Consider the following 17,723-nt stretch of genomic DNA (forward strand, 5'->3'; position numbering starts at 1 on the left):
CAGATCTCTGTGAGTTTGAAACCAGTCTGGTCTACATAGAGATTTCTAGGACAGATTTGGCTACATAGTGAGGCCTTATCTCAAACACACACACACACACACACACACACACACACACACACACACACACACACCAAAACAACAAAACCCATAAGAAAACAATCCCCACACACAGAAAGAATAACTTTATCATTTTAGTGATGTGGTAAGTTTCCTTCTGACCCATTCTCTCTAGTTTCTGCTGCTGTAAAATCAGAACTGAGCCGTGCACACAGCCCTGCACCTTAAAAACCCATCACGGGCATTCTTGTCACGACAGAACCATATACTCCAACTTCATTCTTCAATTCTGTAGGCCCCTCTTCTCAAATTCCTGCCCTCTCCTGCGCGCGCACATGTGTGTGTGTTTGTGCATATATAAAACAAATATATATGTGAATACATAACTACAACCTGCCAAGTCTGTTAAGTGCCGCTTGTATGTATGATTTCAGAGCTGGCACTTTGTATTGGGGGCTTATCCCTGGGGAAGACCAGCTCCCCCTCTCTCGTCATCATCAGTTGCCTTTGATGCTTTGTCCGGAGTTGTTCAGGTCTTGTTTAGCAGCCACGTTGTTGAGGTGTCATGGAAGGAGCATCCCTATTATATTTAGGAGACACAATCTCAGCAAGTTTCCTGGTCCTGGTCCTCTGGCTCTTACAGTTTTTCCACTCCTGTTCCCTGATGCAACCGAGCCTTGGGTGTACGAGTTGTGCTACAGATGGAGCCACTGGAGCTGGGTACCCTGTAATCAGTGGTCCTCTGCATTTTGACCAGGCTGTTGCAAAGAGAAGCTTTACCGGTGAGCCTCGGAAGCTGCATTTATCTGTGGGCATAAGGATGAGAATTTAGGTCACTGTTAGGAATTATTCTGCTTTAGTAAAGTGGTGGTAATAGGTTCTCCTCTAAGACCCATTACCTCACTCAGGCAGTTGGCTACGCTTCCCTCCTGTTAAGTGGGCCTCGAGTCCAGTTAGAGATCTGTTGGTTACTGCCAGCATACGAATGCCACCCTTAAAGCTATCTTGCCACACTGGCCTTTGTGGTTCATAAGCATCACAGCTGAGCAGGATTGCTGGTTGCTCTCTGTCCTTGGCAGATTTTGTAGCACCTTCTGAGACTATGATAGTCCTCGGGTCAGATCCAGCTTGGATCTTCCGTGTCCTCTATGCCCAGTGTGTGATGTCCTCAGCAATAGGGACTTACCAGCAACATGTGGGAGGCAGCTAAGGCCAACAGTAGCCTATGGGTTTCCGTGACCAACACCTTGAAAGATGGTTTCTCATGCCTGGACCTGGAAATTTTATTAGGTAGTCTATGCCTCTTAGGGGAAGCATGGTCAACCCAAGTGGCTTAACTACTTCATTATACTATATATTGTTTAATGCCCTTATTATACATATACATGTATATGTCACACACAGGGTTATATGTATTATATGTAATAATTTGTGGCAAATAAAAATAATATGGGGACTGGAGAGATGACTCAGAGCTTAAGAGCACTGGCTGCTCTTCCAAAGGACACTGGTTCAGTTCCCAGCACCCACCTGGCAGCTCACAATTGTCTGTAACTCTAATTCCAGGGGATCCAAGCAAAACCCCAGTGCACATAAAAAATAAAAAGGAATCATTAAAAAAGTGTTTAAAAATAATGTAATTGCTTGTAGCCTTTTCAAATAACCTTACTGTTATTTTTCCATCCTCCTTCCCTCTCCTTCTGTCCCCATCCCACTTGTTTTAGTTTTTGAGGCAGGGTTTCTCCATGTTGCCTACCCTGGTCTCAAACTCCTGGGATCAAGTGATGCTCTCTGCCCCAGCCTCCTGGAGACATGGGGTTACTGGTACATATCATTAAGCCTGCTCAAATTGTCATCACTACTAAAGTTGGAAAACACAGCTCGGTATGATATCATACACCGGGGGTCCTAGAACTTGGGTTGTGGAGGCAGGAATTCACACACTGAGTTTAAAGCCATTCTCGGCTACACAAAACCTTGGTTAAAAAATAATAATGAAAACAGAGCCCTGGAGGTGGCCCAGCAGGTAGGGAGAGGTGTTTGACCCTGTGTTCTATCAGATCCCCAGAGCCCACAAAAGTAGAAAGAAATGACTTCACAAAGTTGTCGTCCAATTCCTGCATTCACACCATGTGTGTACTCACATTCTTCCCCCCCACGTGTGTACACACACACACACATACACACACACACACACACACGTGCGTGCTCACACACACATCTCTCATACACACACACACTAACAATTACAATAGAATTTTTAAAACTTAAATAAAATCACAAAGAAAACAACAAAAATTGAAACAGCACATGGCCTTTTCCCTGCCTCCCTTTAAAAATAAATGCTGCCTGTCTTTTCTGTCCCACCAACTAGAAGGTTGGTCCAACCTCTGCCCAATTCAGGCCTCCACCCTGGTCTCCATTAGAGTCCTACCCCAAGGCTGTGCACTCCTATGTCGATCTGCAGCAGCCCAGCACACTAAGTCCCTTGAGGATAAGACTGCTGTCTTGCTCTTTTTGGACCCCAGAGCCTGGCACTCATTGTGACAGGCACATTCAATAGATGCTCTTAAGTCACCTTTGAGTCAGGTATTGTGGCTCCCCACCTGCAAAGCCAGCATTCAGGAGGCTGAGACAGGAGAATCACTATGAGTTCAGATCATCCTGGGCTACAGAGGGAGACCCTGTTCCATAAACCCTGAACAAATGAATGAATAAATGAGTATCCCTTAATGAATCCCCCAGTGGGAGAGCGAGCATAGGGATTAGGTATCTATCTAGGGGTCTCCAAGGTCACATCTGAGCAGCCTGGGTCTCTCTGACCCTCCCCTGGCTGTTCTGTCTGCCAGATCCCTTCTCAGCAGAGCCAGCGGGGAGCACTCAGGGTGCTCCTTATTTAATGGTCAATGGCCCAGACTCATCGCCCCATTGATCACATGCAGGCTGCTTGGAGCCCAGCCCCGATTCCCATAAATGGAAAGCGATTTGCTCTCAGTCCCAAGATGAATCATTTTGTCTTTAATAGCCTGTCCTTTGCTGGCACTGCCACAGCTGTCTGCTCAGCCTTTTGGCCGTCTGTTGGCAGGATGCCCTTCCGGGCCCTGTTAATTACCAAAAAGGGGGTTATAAAGAGAAGGGAACCCCTCAAGGAGCAGGGGAGTGGTCAGCAGTGGGCCAAAGTTAATGAAAATGACACAACTGTCCTTCCTGGGCCCAGGCAAAAGTCTCAGGCAGGCAGGGAGCAGCTCTTAACATATTGCCCACTTGGGGAGCTTTTTGGGTCACAAGACAGAACTAATGGGATGGAAAATCCAGCCAACCTGTGCTGGCTAGTTTTATATCAACTCAGCGCGAGCCAGAATCATTTAGTAAGAGGGAAACTCAATTGAGAAAATGCCCTCACGAGACTAGCCTGTGGAACATTTTATTGGTCAATGAGTGACGTTGGTGAGGCCATCACTGGGCTGGTGGTCCTGGGGAGCAGAAGTAAGGAGCACTCTTCCTACCCTCTGCATCAGTTCCTGCCTTTATGTTCCCGCCTTCTGGTGCTGGCCTGACTTCTCTGGGTGACTATAAGCCCTTTTCCTCCTGACTTGCTTTTCATCACAGTGTTTTTTATCACATCAATAGAAAGCTAAGGACACCACCTGAGCCTCTAGGGAAACTACCCAGCCTGGGGTCCCTCTACACTGAACAGTCTGGTGGTGTGGAGTTCAGCAGATCTGGGCAGGATTTTGCATGCTGAAAGTGAACGGAGAAGCTTCAGGTCCTAGACTGAGTTTCACCTTTGCTATTAAGAAAGCATCATGGGGAGAAAGTCCAGTCGGTGTCTATAGGCCTTCGGAGGTGGCCGTTCTGGGACATATAGGGAGGCAGCCATAGATTCTCCTTCTACGTAAGAGTGCTGGTTCTACCCTTCTATGGGGCTGAGGCCAGCCCACCAGTAGCTAAAGGATTGGCTTCTGGCCCCATTCTCTGGCCTCTACCCATAATGCTGGTTCTGGGACCCAAAAGCTATGTTGCTAATGCCTAGGACCTGTCTCAAGGGCCCGGGGTCCCCAGAAGCCCAGGAGTGTGTTTACTCTTCCGCAATGGAGTACTTTTTAAATAAGAAATATGAGTCACACAACAGATATGATATGGAGAGGTTGATTATAGTGGTGGGGGTACCCCAGAAAGAGAGAGACAAAGATAGAAACAGCAAGAGAGAGGTAAGAGAGAAGAACAAGAGGAGCAAGAGGGAGAGGAAGGTGGGTTTGTCCTTTTCATATTCCTGGGTAGGGCCACGCCTATTGGGAGGCAGGTAATGACATCATAGGTTGCTAGGCAGACTAGGGCCAATATGCTAACAGGACTTATTGCTCATATCCTAACCTGGCTGGAAAGGCCGTGGGAAGACTGACTTTGAAGGACATTGACCTCCCTGCCTGCCTAACTAGTAAGTAAACACATGCCTGATGTTGGGTCAGGGGTGCGGGGGGTTGGGGGGGGGCGAGTCTGATACACAGGAATTGCACCCTGACCTCAGGAGACCACCTCTTACCTGAGGGACCTTGAACTTCAGAAGCTCACCTTGTTTCACAAGCCACAGCCTGGCAGGGAGGAAGAGGGAACCATGGCTTGTCCCCAGTGAACAACTGAGCCTGTAAGAGGTTTCCTGTACCCTACTAGCCCGCTGCTAAAGATTCTGTGGGGTTGAGAGGAAACATCTGTTTGCACAATATACAGCCTCTAGGGAAGATGGCGGACTGTCCCAAACTTTCCTCCTCTCCTACTTCCTCTCTTCTTGCCTCAGGCAGCCTGCCTCCTCCCCACCACACCGGATTTGTCCTGAGACTACAGACTCTTGGAGGCCCCAGCCTCCCGCGACCTTGTCAGAAGTTTGCTTTCAAGAAACCTCCCCTCACCCTCCTGCACTCTGACACACCAGTGTTTCCTCAGCAACACGGTGACCCTGAGGGGAGCCAGGAGCCCAGGTAAGCTGACTGAGAAAAGCCAGGATGCTCCGCTCTTGACTCACTCCCACATTACGGGCCTCACACAATGTACAAGGGCGGAGCCACGTGAGTTTCCTAGATAAGGCCGTCTCCGCAGAAGAAAGGGCCAAAGACTCATCCAATAGTATTTTCCGGGCACCTACTATGTGTCTAGCGATGTTCCAGGGACAGATGTGCACACACAGGAAACGCCCAGCTCTCCTGGAGCTTACACTCTGCAGCCCCTCCTCTAGTAGGATCAGCTGGTGTCTGAGCTAGAGAGAAAGGAAGGAAGGCTGGCAGACCCAGGATGGGCCGGCCCTAGGACCCCCTCTCCAGTCCACGCCCTGCGGGGGAGGGGAGAGTCTATCAACAGTGAAAGTGAGAGAAGATAGAGGTCAGGGCTAAGTGCCTGCCTAGCATGCGCAAGGTCCTGGCTTCTGTCCTCGCAGCACCACAATAAATAAGTAGATGAAATGAAATTCGAAAATGAAAATGTAAAGAATGAAAAAGAAGAGCAAAGGATACTGGGTAGGTTGGAAAGATGACCAGAGAAAGGGTCACCATGGCCATCACTGATCCTCTCTCTCTGTCCTCTTCCCCCCTATATCCTCCTGCCTCCTCTTCCCCCCTCCTCCACCTCCTCCTCCTCCTCCTCCTCCTCCAGGCCTGTCCCCTTCCCAAGCCTCCAGGTGACTCTGTTTGCTCTGTCAAGGCCCAACGCTGGGACAGCAGCCCCTGACAATTTGTTCCTGTGGTTCTGGGGCTCCCAGACAGCTCTTGGGAACAAAAGCTACCAGGGGAACACCAGCCTTCCTTACAAAGATCCCGGATGGAGCAGAGAAAAGAAAGGGGAAGTTGTGGGAGGCAAGGAATTAACCTGGACTAGATTAAACTATGTAAGATAATGTGTGTGAGGGCTCCAGAAACCCTGATGCCTCTCGTTCTCAGGAAATATTAATCTTCTTCCTTTCCTTGTCTGTGCTGGACAACTCAAATGCTTTATTAACCATTTATAACACCACCATAGTAATAAGATTCATAAAAATTCAAATTGTAGGAGCTTGGCTCTGCTCTTCTGGCTTCAGCTCAGAAAGCCACATGTCTCACCATCTGCTAGGAAAAGGGTGGGCATCATCCCTTGGAATTCTCTCACCCCATTATATTCTGAGCACGCCCCTTGCTTTAGATGACCTTGGGAAAGGCAAATGTCTCGAGTCTTGTCTGCCAGAAACAAACTGAGATAAGGGATGAGGAAGGTGGCCATGTCTAGCTCTCTTTCCCTGGCTGCGCTTTCAGAGGCCTCACCTCACCCCAGACATGATGCCAAGGACCTCACTGCACCTGTCTTAGATCCTGGCACCTGATCACAGGCCCTGGTCATAGCTGGCTTCTCTGTTCCTCTCATCTGTTTTTCATCTGTCACTAATGGATGTCTCCCCCATGAACTTAGGCACTCACAGATGCACCCTGACCTGGATGGAGTCTTTATGTCCGCCAAGAGAAAGGGAGGAGGGAAGAAAGGAGGTGAGAAGGACTTGGGGGTTGTTGTTGTTATTGTTGTTTATTTGTTTGTTTGTTTTTTAAGTAGAGTTGTGCCACAGTCCCCAGGACTGTGTTCTGAGAAATGTAGAGTTATCCACTATGGGAACATCATAGAGTGTATTTACACAAACCTAAGTCTGGGTCAGTCTCTCCGCATGTCTCTTTGTTAGTAGCATGTTTTTTCAGATAGAGCCTAACTCTACAGCCCCATATAAGATGTGTGTGTGTGTGTGTGTGTGTGTGTGTGTGTGTGTGTGTGTGTATTCTCTCACACATGTGTGGGAGCCCATAATGACCAGAAGAAGGCATCTGATCCTCTGGAATTGCAAGAGGTTGTAAGGCACCTGACGTGATGGCTGAGAACAGAACCCAGGTCCTGGCTTAGGAGTGTAGCTTAGTGGCACATTTGCCTAGGCTCACTCCCAGTTCTGGGGGGAGAATCAGATCCAAGCCCAAGTCTTCTGCAAGAGCAGCAAAGGAAGTGGATCTCTGCCTCTTAGCCGTCGAGCAATTTCTCCATCGCCCAGACTAACCTTGAACTCACTGGGCAGCCTAAACTGGCCTTGAACTTGCTACAGTTCTCTGGCCTCAGCATCTTGACTACTGGGAATGCAGGTGTCCACCACTATGCCCTCAAATCATGGCCTCGTCTTACGCTGTCAAGGAATAAAGTACAGATGATCCCAGCGTGGTGATACATCTGTGGAATCCCAACATTCAAGAGGCTAAGGGAAGAGATTTGAGGGGTTCAAGGCCAGCATGAACTATCATACGAGACTTCATCTCAAAACAAAACCAAAATCAGAGCTGGAGATGTAACTCACTTGGTAGCATGGCTGCCTAGCATGTAAAGGCCCTGAGTTCAATCCCGAACAACATATAAACCAGGTATGATAGCCCACACATGTAACCCGAGCACTCAGGAGGACCAGAAGTTCAAGGTCATCTTTGACTACAATACCGAGGCCAGTCTAAGCTATGAAAGATACCATCTCAAAACAAAACAAAAATATAGGAGCATGACACAACAGTCAAAAGTCGGCTGTTGTTATCAAGTGTTCTGCACTGTGTGTACGTGTACTGCACACTGCTGTACTGGTGTACTTGTACACGATTAGCAGCCTGGGAGGTTTGCACACACCAGCAGCATCACAGGCATGAACGCACAGCACACTCTGTTGGGACCTTTCCAGGGATCAGGACTCTACTATAGTCTTGTGGAACGGTTTTCATAGATGCAGCCCCTCCTTAGCTAAGCTACCATCCTGCAGTGCAGGACGATGAGTATAAAGTGTCCTCTTTCCTTCGGAGAGGCCACCCGGCTCTCAGTTGAACCAAATGAAGAAGCGAGCAGGGAGCTGGCCTTCCCAGGGGCTGACTCTATGGTAGAAAGACAAGGGCTCTGAACCTCTCCAGGCAACGCCAGATACACTTTTGACATCTCAGTGGATACCTGCCTGCGTCAATCCTGTCCCTTCTGCCCTTTCCCACTGTCCTCACTCCCAATTTCCCTCCCTTTTTCCTGGACCCCAAGCCCTGTAAATCCTCCTTGCTCTGCTAAACCAGCCCACGTTCATTTTTTTCCCCTTTGCTGTTCAGAGTCCCCATCCTTCTCAGTGAGAACCGGCCTTCCCACCTGTGATCCTGCTCCCTGGCCAGCCTACTGCCACCCTGTCAGTGCCACTACCTTACTTTGTGATCTCACTCCTAGTCTTTACAAGAAGTGACCTGTGTTCCTCAGGCTCCGTTGTAGCTCACCCACCACCCCCTTGAAGACCCTCCCCCAGCCCTCCCCGCCCACTTCTGGGGCTGGCGTTCCTTTCTTGGAGTGTTTGGAAACTTGCCTGGGTTAGAGCAATGGCTCTGTCTCATGCACACAACCCTTGTCTGACCTGTCTCACTACACAGACAGACTGAATTATTCATTAGCAGGAGCAAGAGCTGCTGAAACCACCTGCCAGGGCGGGGAGCTGGGATGTCTCGGTACCTCTTACTGATGCAGTGAGCTATCTTTCTGAGCTGCTAAAATTCCATCAAATAGGAGTGGGGGCCAAGATGATGGCCAGAGATAAAAGCCCTGTGCATTTGAAGCCTGACGTTGCCATTTCCAGGTTTGTGGTTTGTGTGTCTGGCCAAAATGCTTCATTTTCCCAGGGGTACCCAACTCTGGTGTACGGGAAAGGGGGTTGTTTTCTCCTCCTGTGTCGCAGACCGCTTTGCCCCCTGGAGAACGAGGTCTTAACAAAGTGCTTTGGAGGATCTGGAGAAAGAGGCTGCTGGTTTTGGTCAGCTTTCTTACCAACAAGGCGCAGGGACATGGCAGGCACACCCAATCCTGAAGGTGGGATGCAGGAAGCGGGTAAGTAGTCCATAGAGGGTACCATGCTGGAGACACCATTCTGCACTTAGGACATTTCTATTCTGCCAGGGCCAACAGGTCCAAGAAAGACAGGGGCATGAAACAGCAACTGTGGGTCCCAGAAACAAATACGATATGGAGACACACTCTTCCCTGGAGAATGTTTAGACACAGAGGCCAAATGCATGTGAATGTCTGTCAGACCACTGTTCTTGGTCACTGACTCCCAGCCCTATCTATCTCAATAGCTAAGAACCCACAAACATTAGGCTCTGGGCCAGTCCTCAGAGGAAACGCCCATGACCACAGCTTCAGGCCTCGGGTGTCTGCTTTATGAAGCTGATGGATGTAAAGATCCAAGAGCCTCCAGAAAGGCTAGAATCCTGTCCCAGACCATCCAGGTCAAACAAGTCCTCCTCTGAGAGAGACATATGAGATGACATGACCACTGTGGCCTGGGATGCCGCTGGGTGTGTGTTTGCCCACTCGCTATAGGCTGGTGGTCTCCCCCACCCCACTGTGCTCACAGAGATCTGATGGTCCTGTTCTGCCAGCCCCATATGAGCTTGGGGCAGTAGGCAGGCGGGGGAACGGGAGGATGAGGTTGGAAAGCCAAAGAAGCTTTGAACGTAAGGAATTCCCTGCCGTGTCACAATCCTCCTCACATCATGCAGAACAAAAGCAGTGGTCATACATAGCTGTTTTTTATTTTATGTGTGAATGCTTTGTCTGCATGTATATGTGTGCACCATGTATTTGCAGTATCCACAGAGGCCAGGAAAGGGCAATGGATCCTTTACAACTGGAGTTGTAGTGGGTTGTGAGCCACCACATGGGTGCCAGGAATTGAACCCGGGTCCTCTTTAAGAACAAGTGCTAGCCGGGCGTGGTGGCGCACGCCTTTAGTCCCAGCACTCGGGAGGCAGAGGCAGGTGGATCACTGTGAGTTCGAGGCCAGCCTGGTCTACAAAGTGAGTCCAGGACAGCCAAGGCTACACAGAGAGACCCTGTCTCGAAAAACCAAAAAAAAAAAAACCAAAAAAAAAAAAAAAGAACAAGTGCTTTTAACCTCCAAGCCATCTCTCTGGTCCTCAAGAGCAGCCTTTTAAAATGTATGCTATGTGGACTGGTAAGATGGCTTAGTGGGGAAAGGCATTTGCTAGCAAACCTGAGGACCTTAGTCAATCCCAGGATCCACAGGATAGAACGAGAGGATCAACTTCTATGAGTTGCCCTTCGGACTCCACATGTGTGTCATATGACACACATACACACACACATGCGCACGCGCGCACGCGCGCGCGAGAGAGAACATAAATCAAATATAATTTTAAATGTTTAAATAAAAATGTGTTAAAAGTAAGGAAAAAATGAATTTCAGAGAGGCTCAGCAGTTAAGAGTACTGGCTGCTCTTCCAGAGGACCCAGGTTCAATTCCCAGCACCCACATGACAGCTCACAGCTGTCTGCCATTCCAGTTCCAGGAGATCCAACTCCCTCATATAGACACACATGACACCCTCATACAGACACAAGTGCAGTCTAAACACCAATGTACATAAAATAAAAAATAAATAATTTTTAGCAATAACTTTGAAAAAAGAAAAGAAAAAGAAAAAAGACATTCCAAAGCTTGCCTGTGCTAAAGTGAGAACCCAGGACAGTCTGGGCAATTTAGCAAGACCTGGCCTCAGAATCAAAATATCAAAATGTCTGGCATGGCGACACATACCTGTAATCCCAGAACTCAGAGCGCTGAGGCAAGAGGACCATTCATAAGTTTGAAGCCAGTCTCATCTACAGAGTTCCAGGCCAGCCGTGGCTTCTCCTTTTCTTTCCATTCTGAGACAGAGGTGCCTCTAGGTTGATTCCTGGATTGGAGTTTATCCCACATCAGCCTCCTGAGCAGATGAAACCAAAGGTGTGTACCATCACACCTCGGAAGCTTAGTCTCATTCTTGGCCACCTAATCGACACACATCAGCCAACTCCTACAGAAGAAAATGTTCAGTGGGCTAAGGATGTAGCTCGGCGGCAGATGTTTGCCTAGCGTGTGTGGGGCCCTAGGAAAAAAGAACAACTTTCTTTCTTCCTTTTCATTTCATTGTTTTCATTCATTCGTTTGTTTGTTTGTTTTCATTTTCGGTTTTTGGCTTTTTGAGACAGGAATTCTCTGTGTAACAGATCCGTGGCTGTCCTGGAACTCTCTTTGTAGTCTAGGCTGGCCTCAAACTCACAAAGATCCACCTGCCTCTGCCTCCCGAGTGCTAGATTAAAGGTGTGCGCCACCACTCACAGAAAGAACAAGTTCTAAGGGAAATTCTTAGTGTGTTCATTCTTTTCTTCCTCCTTAGTTTGTTCTTAATCCTGAGTCCTTCATAAGCATGTTTGTTTGGAAGTAAACAACAATAAAAATTATAACAAACGCCAGCATAGGAGACAGGTCTGCTACTCCTCCCCCCAGAGCCCCTGTCCTATCCCTGCAGGGTCAGTGGGGTCGACAGTTGAAGTGGAGGCACTGGGATTATTATATGAACAGGGCAGAGATCACTGAAGGATGCTGCAAGGCCGGCGCCCAGACCTGTGCCGGATGTGTTCCTTAAACTTGCCACTCTTAGGATGCTTTATCTGAACTAAGGAAAGAACACCCTCCCTTGGCCTGGCTTGAAGAAGGAAAGATAACAAGGCAAAGTCTGGCTCGTCTAGGGCTGGCCTGTACCTTCCACAGTCTCGTGTCAGCTTCCCAAAGCCTGCGATAACAGATTTGTGTCACCGTGCCCCAACCTCTAGCCTCCCCTGATACACACTTGTGATGGTGGTACTTGGGTGTTTCAGTTGCGCGTGGCCTCAAACTCTTCTTGTCTCCATGTCCCAAGAGCCAGAATTACAGACAGGCGCTGCCACTCTCAGTTCGGGAATCCCTCCTGCAGAGCTTCTTCTTTGCCCCTGGGCAGCTCCAGACTCCACTGGATCACTGAGGTCTTCCTTGAGGCTGGGGTTGGATCCCATGACCTCTCCAGCCACCAAACGAATTGTCATAGATGGTAACAGCCATACAAAGAGATATCGAAGACGGCTCAACAGCCTCCGAAGAGCCGTACTTCACTTAAAGACATTGCTAATTCTGTTTCCTACACCCCGTGAGGCTGACAACGGCTCCAGATCCTTGGGGTGGGTGCTCACCGCCCTAGGACACCTGCCTCTCCCTTTGGACCGCCCAACTCCCTCACATCAGGACCGCATGATAGGCCGCCCCTCCTGCCCGGCCTCTCTAGTTCTCTGCACGGATGGCTGAGCAGACAATCAATATTTATCTGACTCTGCCAGGCTTGCCTCTCAGGAGGCCCAGCACGTCCCCAGCGTGGGCGGGCTTTAACGCAGACACAAAGCCGGTGAAGAGACCAGCCAGACTCCCCGTTTCTTGCGTCCTGGACTAGGTTGAGGTCAGCGAAAGCCAGGTGGCCACAGTCTTGGCATTCTAGTGACCACTCCCTCACAACTGTCAGGGCTCATCTATGCCCCTGTCTCACTGTGGCACCTGTCTTGTCCCTGACCAAGGCTTATGGCTCCCGTTCACGCTGATGTTGACCTGACAAAAATCCCTGAGTAAATCAAGGGGATAAGAGCAAGCAGCTGATTCGACACCAGGTGCACAGCAGGGCACAGCTGCCAGGCTAGAGGGGGTCTAGGGAAAGTCCATCTGCTCCCTGGGTCCTCTCTCTACCAGCTCCTCCTCCTGTGTATCTCATCACCTACCACTCTCTTGAACCTATCCCCCGCTCTGCACTGTCCCCCGGGGTCACCCACACCTCCGCATGGCCCCCTTGTTTTCCTGGCTAACTCCATCCTCCTCTGGATGTCTTCCCTGGCTAAGCCTCCCCAGCCCCGACCAGTTGCCCGTTTCCTTAGTTCCCACACGAGCAGCTGGCACCATGGTAATCTCCTCTCGTGAAGAAGCAAGCCTCGTGTGCTATAAATTGTCTCCCCTGCATCTGGAGAGCGGGGACTGTGGCTAACCGACCCTGGGCACTTGTCAGAGCCATTTCGCAAGCTCCACAAATGTTTGTTGGTTGACTGAATGACCTCTGTCCTCCACACATAAGCCAGAGAGTTTCTCAAGGATAAGATAGAACTAACTAATGCCCTATCTTTTCTTGGACTCTCCAAATAGAATCAATGAAAGGACACCCATCCCTAATTGTTCTTTGAGTGGAGAAAAACCCAGAAACATCTTTGTAGCTGCCCACTGAGCTTTCCTTCCCTTTCCCCTACTCAGTAAACTACTCCGAGGCCCTTTAAACAGCTAAAGCACCGGTCTTGATCTAGATGGGTCTCAGTTTGGTTTGAGAGTTCGTCTACTGATCCACTTATCAGCCTCTATAATAGTTGTATCAAAACCATCCCAAGGAGCTGGGCATGGTGGTGCTGGCTTTTATTCCCAGCACTCAGGAGGCAGAGGCAGACGGATTTCTGTGAGTTCGAGGCCAGCCTGGTCTACAAAGCAAGTCCAGGGCAGTCAAGGTTACACAGAGAAACCCTGTCTCAAAAAACCAAAACCAAACCAAACAAAAAAAACAAAAGCCATCCCAGGGTTCAGAGACTGTGACTCAGTCGTAGAGCCTAACCCTGGGAGGCCCTCTTTGATCCCTAGTACCGAGAAAACATTTTAAAACCCTAAGAGAAGAAAAGCAAGCTCCGCCCAACTTTCACGCTTCCCCACTAGCACAGGACTTTTACCACACACTCCGTCTTCATGGGTGGGTGTCGACTCTGCCGGCAAGGAAATCGAGGCTAAAGGCAGAGTAATAGATATGGCGTCTCTGTTTGGACAGTGTTCTTCCGACTCAGCCCACCACCGCCCAGCCCTTGTCTGCTCTGATGTGGGTGGCCCTTCTTACAAACCACACCCCCAGAAGCAGTCTCTGGTCCTCAGAAACAACGGAAGCTCCTTAAAGAAAAGAGGCTGGGATGGCCTAGAGTTCTACTCAGAGATGTTCATGCCTTGGGCTCTTCTGCTGGAGTTGGGGGTGGAGCATGGTGGTCAGGGGGCTCCTTGGCACTAAGCCCGGGCTCTAGGACCAAGCCATCTACCCACCCTCGCAACTCAGACGACAGTGCATCTTAGCAGCAGGGCCGTGCTCACAGAGGTCTCGAGACTCAGGAACCAGCAGAGCAGCCTTTTCTCTCTATCCTTTTTAGTTCCTTTCAGAGCCCACAGTGATCTAGGAGACCCCGATCAGGCTCAAGCTTTTTTTTTTTCCACCAAAAAACAAAGCAAGATAAACAACAACAAAACAAACAAACAAAAGTTAAAGAATGGAAATTCCTGATGACACGTGACATGGGGACTCAAAAGGTTCCGTCTTTTTTGTTGTTGTTGGGTTTGTTTGTTTGTTTGTTTGTTTTTCCAGACAGGGTTTCTCTTTGCAGCCTTGGCTGTTCTGGACTCGATTTGTAGACCAGGCTGGCCTCGAACTCACAGAGATCCACCTGCCTCTGCCTCCCGAGTGCTGGGATTACAGGCGTTCGCCACCGCTCCCAGCAAAAGGTTAAGTCTTAACACTTGAGGTAAATAATGGTGGTGTGCCTCATCCCCTCCTCATTCTGCTTTTTGGTGTTTTGTTTGTTTGTTTGTTTGTTGTTTGTTTGTTTGTTTTTAATACAGAGTCTTCCTGGGGTTCCAGGCTGGTCTTGGACTTATTCAGTAGCTCAGGCTGGACTTCAACTCACTCAGTAGCCCAGGCTGGCCTTGAACTTATTATCCTACTTCCACTTGCAAAATACTTCAAGCTGGTGTCCAAAAAGTGAGTGGCCCTTTTAAGAAGCAGAAGATACATCATGCAAGATAGTAACTATATGGAAATATGCTTTCTCTTCCCCCTTTCACACAGATGGCAGGATATTCTACATATTGCTGTGTGCTTGCACTTATTTTTACTAAACAATATGTTCTAGGGATTAGTCTGTCTTCAGACACAAAATGCTTTCATTTCTCTTGATTAAGTGGCAGATATTCCATTGTCTATAAACTCATTTAGCCAGTCCCCTTTGAAGGTTGTTTCAGGTTTGTTTGTTTTTTTTTAACCTTTTTTGAAAGAGTCTTTCTTTATAGCACACGCTGGCCTCAAAGGTATGATCCTCCTGCCCCGATAGCGCTGGGATTATAGCCACGGGATACCAGGCCAGGCTCCCATCTCTTTTTTCCTTTTGGATGGTAAAGGATGCTGGAGACAGGATGCGGGACCTCATTGATGCATGCTGATCATGCACTCTATTGCTGAGCTCCCTGCCTCACTCTGTGTTGGATGTGATGTGTTTTGCGGATATGGAAGGTCACCTTCAGGTACAAACCTAGATGGGAAACTGCTGCAGGAACTTAACTCCCTACATGAAGGGCGTAGGACAGTGAGGGGACAGACTACAGCCCTGGCCCTGTCAATCCCCTCTGGGCGCTCTGGTGAATTGCATAATTGTTCTCCCCTCATTGGCTTCTTGGTTGGCTAGAGAGCGTGCCCCTTGTGGGGCAGCTTGGAGGGTTGAGTGTTGAAGTTTTATGTATGCAATGCCTGGCACAAAGCCCTCATGGGAGCACTGAAAAAGCAGGAGCTTCACACCCTCACACCCCCACACCCCTACCCCACCCCTGCCAACCCAGCCTAGTCACCCTCTGTCCCTCCTTCCTTCATTCCTTCCTCCTTTCTTCTCCACTATTGCTGTGTTGGACTTTCTACAATTTGTTTGAAACAAATTGCTCTGTAGGCCAGGCTAGCCTTCTCAAGGCAATCCTTCTGTCTCAACCTCATAAGCGTTAGGATTACAGGTCTGACTCAAACCAGCACTCTTGAGCTTTTTACTGGCCTCCCAATGCCTCTTTAACACCAACTGCACAGCCACCTGGTTCTCTGCAAGGCGCTTGCCCACCTCCCAGCCATCTCCTGCAGGGCTAACCTGCCTCTGCTCTGCCATCTTACCAGGTCCTGACATACTGGCAGTGGTTCAGCAAAGGTCTAAAATGGACGGTTCCCTCCTCATCCTCCCAGACTCTCAGCCCTTCAGCAAAGAAAAGCAAGGTCTTTTCCAGCAGGCTGAAGAAGCCCAGCTTCCTTTTTTTCCCCCTGTGGAGCTTGGTAATGGGAAAAGGGTTTTAACTGTGTATTTAAAATCCCTAGTGTCTGCATACCCCGTCTCCCCACAGCCACCCACGCTCTGGAGGAGCCTGGTACTCAATATCCAGCTATTCCGCCTGGGGTGGGTGGGGGGAATTATTCCCCGGCCCCTCTCCGTCCTTCTCCCTTGTGTGTCCCCGGTTTGGACACACCACCAGAGACAGCATCGCTAGGGACTGCTGCTGGAGGGTGGAGGGCAGTGGGAGGAATTATTCTGGTTTCTCTCTGGGAGCATAAATGCTTTTTTAATTGCTGTCAAAGGCGGCTCTTTGGGAATGTATTATTGATAGCAATTGAAAGGAAAGGAAAGAAAAAGCAGCACTCTTCCCTTTGCTTGCTCAACCCTCTCTCCCTCCACAGCTGCCCACCCACACCCTTCCCTCCCCTCCAGACCCCAGGCCTCTGGCAGCCTCTTTCTCCCATGCTCAGTTTGTCAGCTAGGCCCTCTCACCTGCCTACTCTTCTTTCCCCATTTTCCCTGAGCCTGGTCCTCCTCCCCCCTCCTCCTCTCCCTCCTCCTCTCCCTCCTCCTCCCCCTCCTTCTCCCCTGCCTCTTCCTCCTCTCCCTCCTCCTCCCTCTCCTCCTCCTTCCCCACCTTGCAGGAGAAGTGCTGTGTTCCCTTCCTGTCTCTGGCTCTGCAGCTTCACAACTCTTGTGCTGCCCTGCCTTGCTGCAATTGGACCTCCCACCCCTCTCTCTGAAATGTCACCACCTAACCAAGGCCACTTCTGCTCCTTTCCCTTCCCGTTCCCCTCCCCTCCCCAACACGCTCCCCTTTCTGCTCCGGCTCTTTCTCTTGCTTGAGGCCTTCGGTGCTCAGTGTTCCCTCTCCAACCTGGAGCAGCTGGGGTACTTTCTCACTCCCAAACCTAGCAAATGACTTTTCTATTTCCATCTTCTTTGTACAGGGCGGGGCGCCTACCCCAGGACACAGTCCCAGGTTCTATCTCGTTTGTGTGTGTGTGTGTGTGTGTGTGTGTGTGTGTGTGTGAGAGAGAGAGAGAGAGAGAGAGAGAGAGAGAGAGAGAGAGAGAGAGAGACAGAGACAGAGAGAGACAGAGAGAGAGAGACAGACAGAGACAGAGACAGACAGAGACAGACAGAGAGAGAACTGGTCAGGGGCTTCCATTTGTCCTGCTGGCTCTGGAGGGGTCGGCACCAGCAGAAGCACCATAAACTATCTCTGACGGCAAAAGTGTTGGAAAGTTCTTTCCTGTTTCCAACCACCTCTCCAGACTGGCCGGCTCACTCATCTCACTGCAGTGGATCTCATTTCTTCCTATTTCCTCTACCCTGGAACGGTGTCCCTTGACCCTCCAGTTCCTCAGCAGGGTCCCCTGTGCCTTTAAGAAAACTCAACACCTATTCTTCCCTGTGTGGAGCCCCCACTTCAGAGAGCTTCAGAAATAATAGTTAATCTTCCCATACGGGGGCCGTCCTGCTCTTGTGGAGCCTGGGTAAAGGGCTCATTTACTCCCCACCAACCCACCCACCCACCAACTTCCCTTTACCCTCTCCCCTCACCCATTTCTCCCCGCCCCACCCCCAGCCTATAGGAAAGGAGAAAAGGGATAAGACTGAGGAGAGATTGGTCCAATCTCATCCTCTCCCTGAAG

At 49.7% G+C, this 17,723-nt stretch overlaps 1 long non-coding RNA gene across 1 annotated transcript; it reads right to left on the reverse strand.

The window, feature by feature from the left end:
• Positions 1-365: 365 nt before the first annotated feature.
• On the reverse strand, positions 366-11,782 carry LOC311593898. The gene is made up of 3 exons (XR_014777862.1): positions 11,748-11,782; positions 10,673-10,931; positions 366-866 (listed from the first exon to the last, which is right to left on the reverse strand). It is a non-coding gene; the product is annotated as an uncharacterized lncRNA (long non-coding RNA).
• Positions 11,783-17,723: the final 5,941 nt, after the last annotated feature.

Source organism: Acomys minous (genome assembly GCF_964271855.1).
Source record: "Acomys minous genome assembly, chromosome: 1".
In the NCBI taxonomy this organism is placed as follows: Eukaryota; Metazoa; Chordata; class Mammalia; order Rodentia; family Muridae; genus Acomys; species Acomys minous.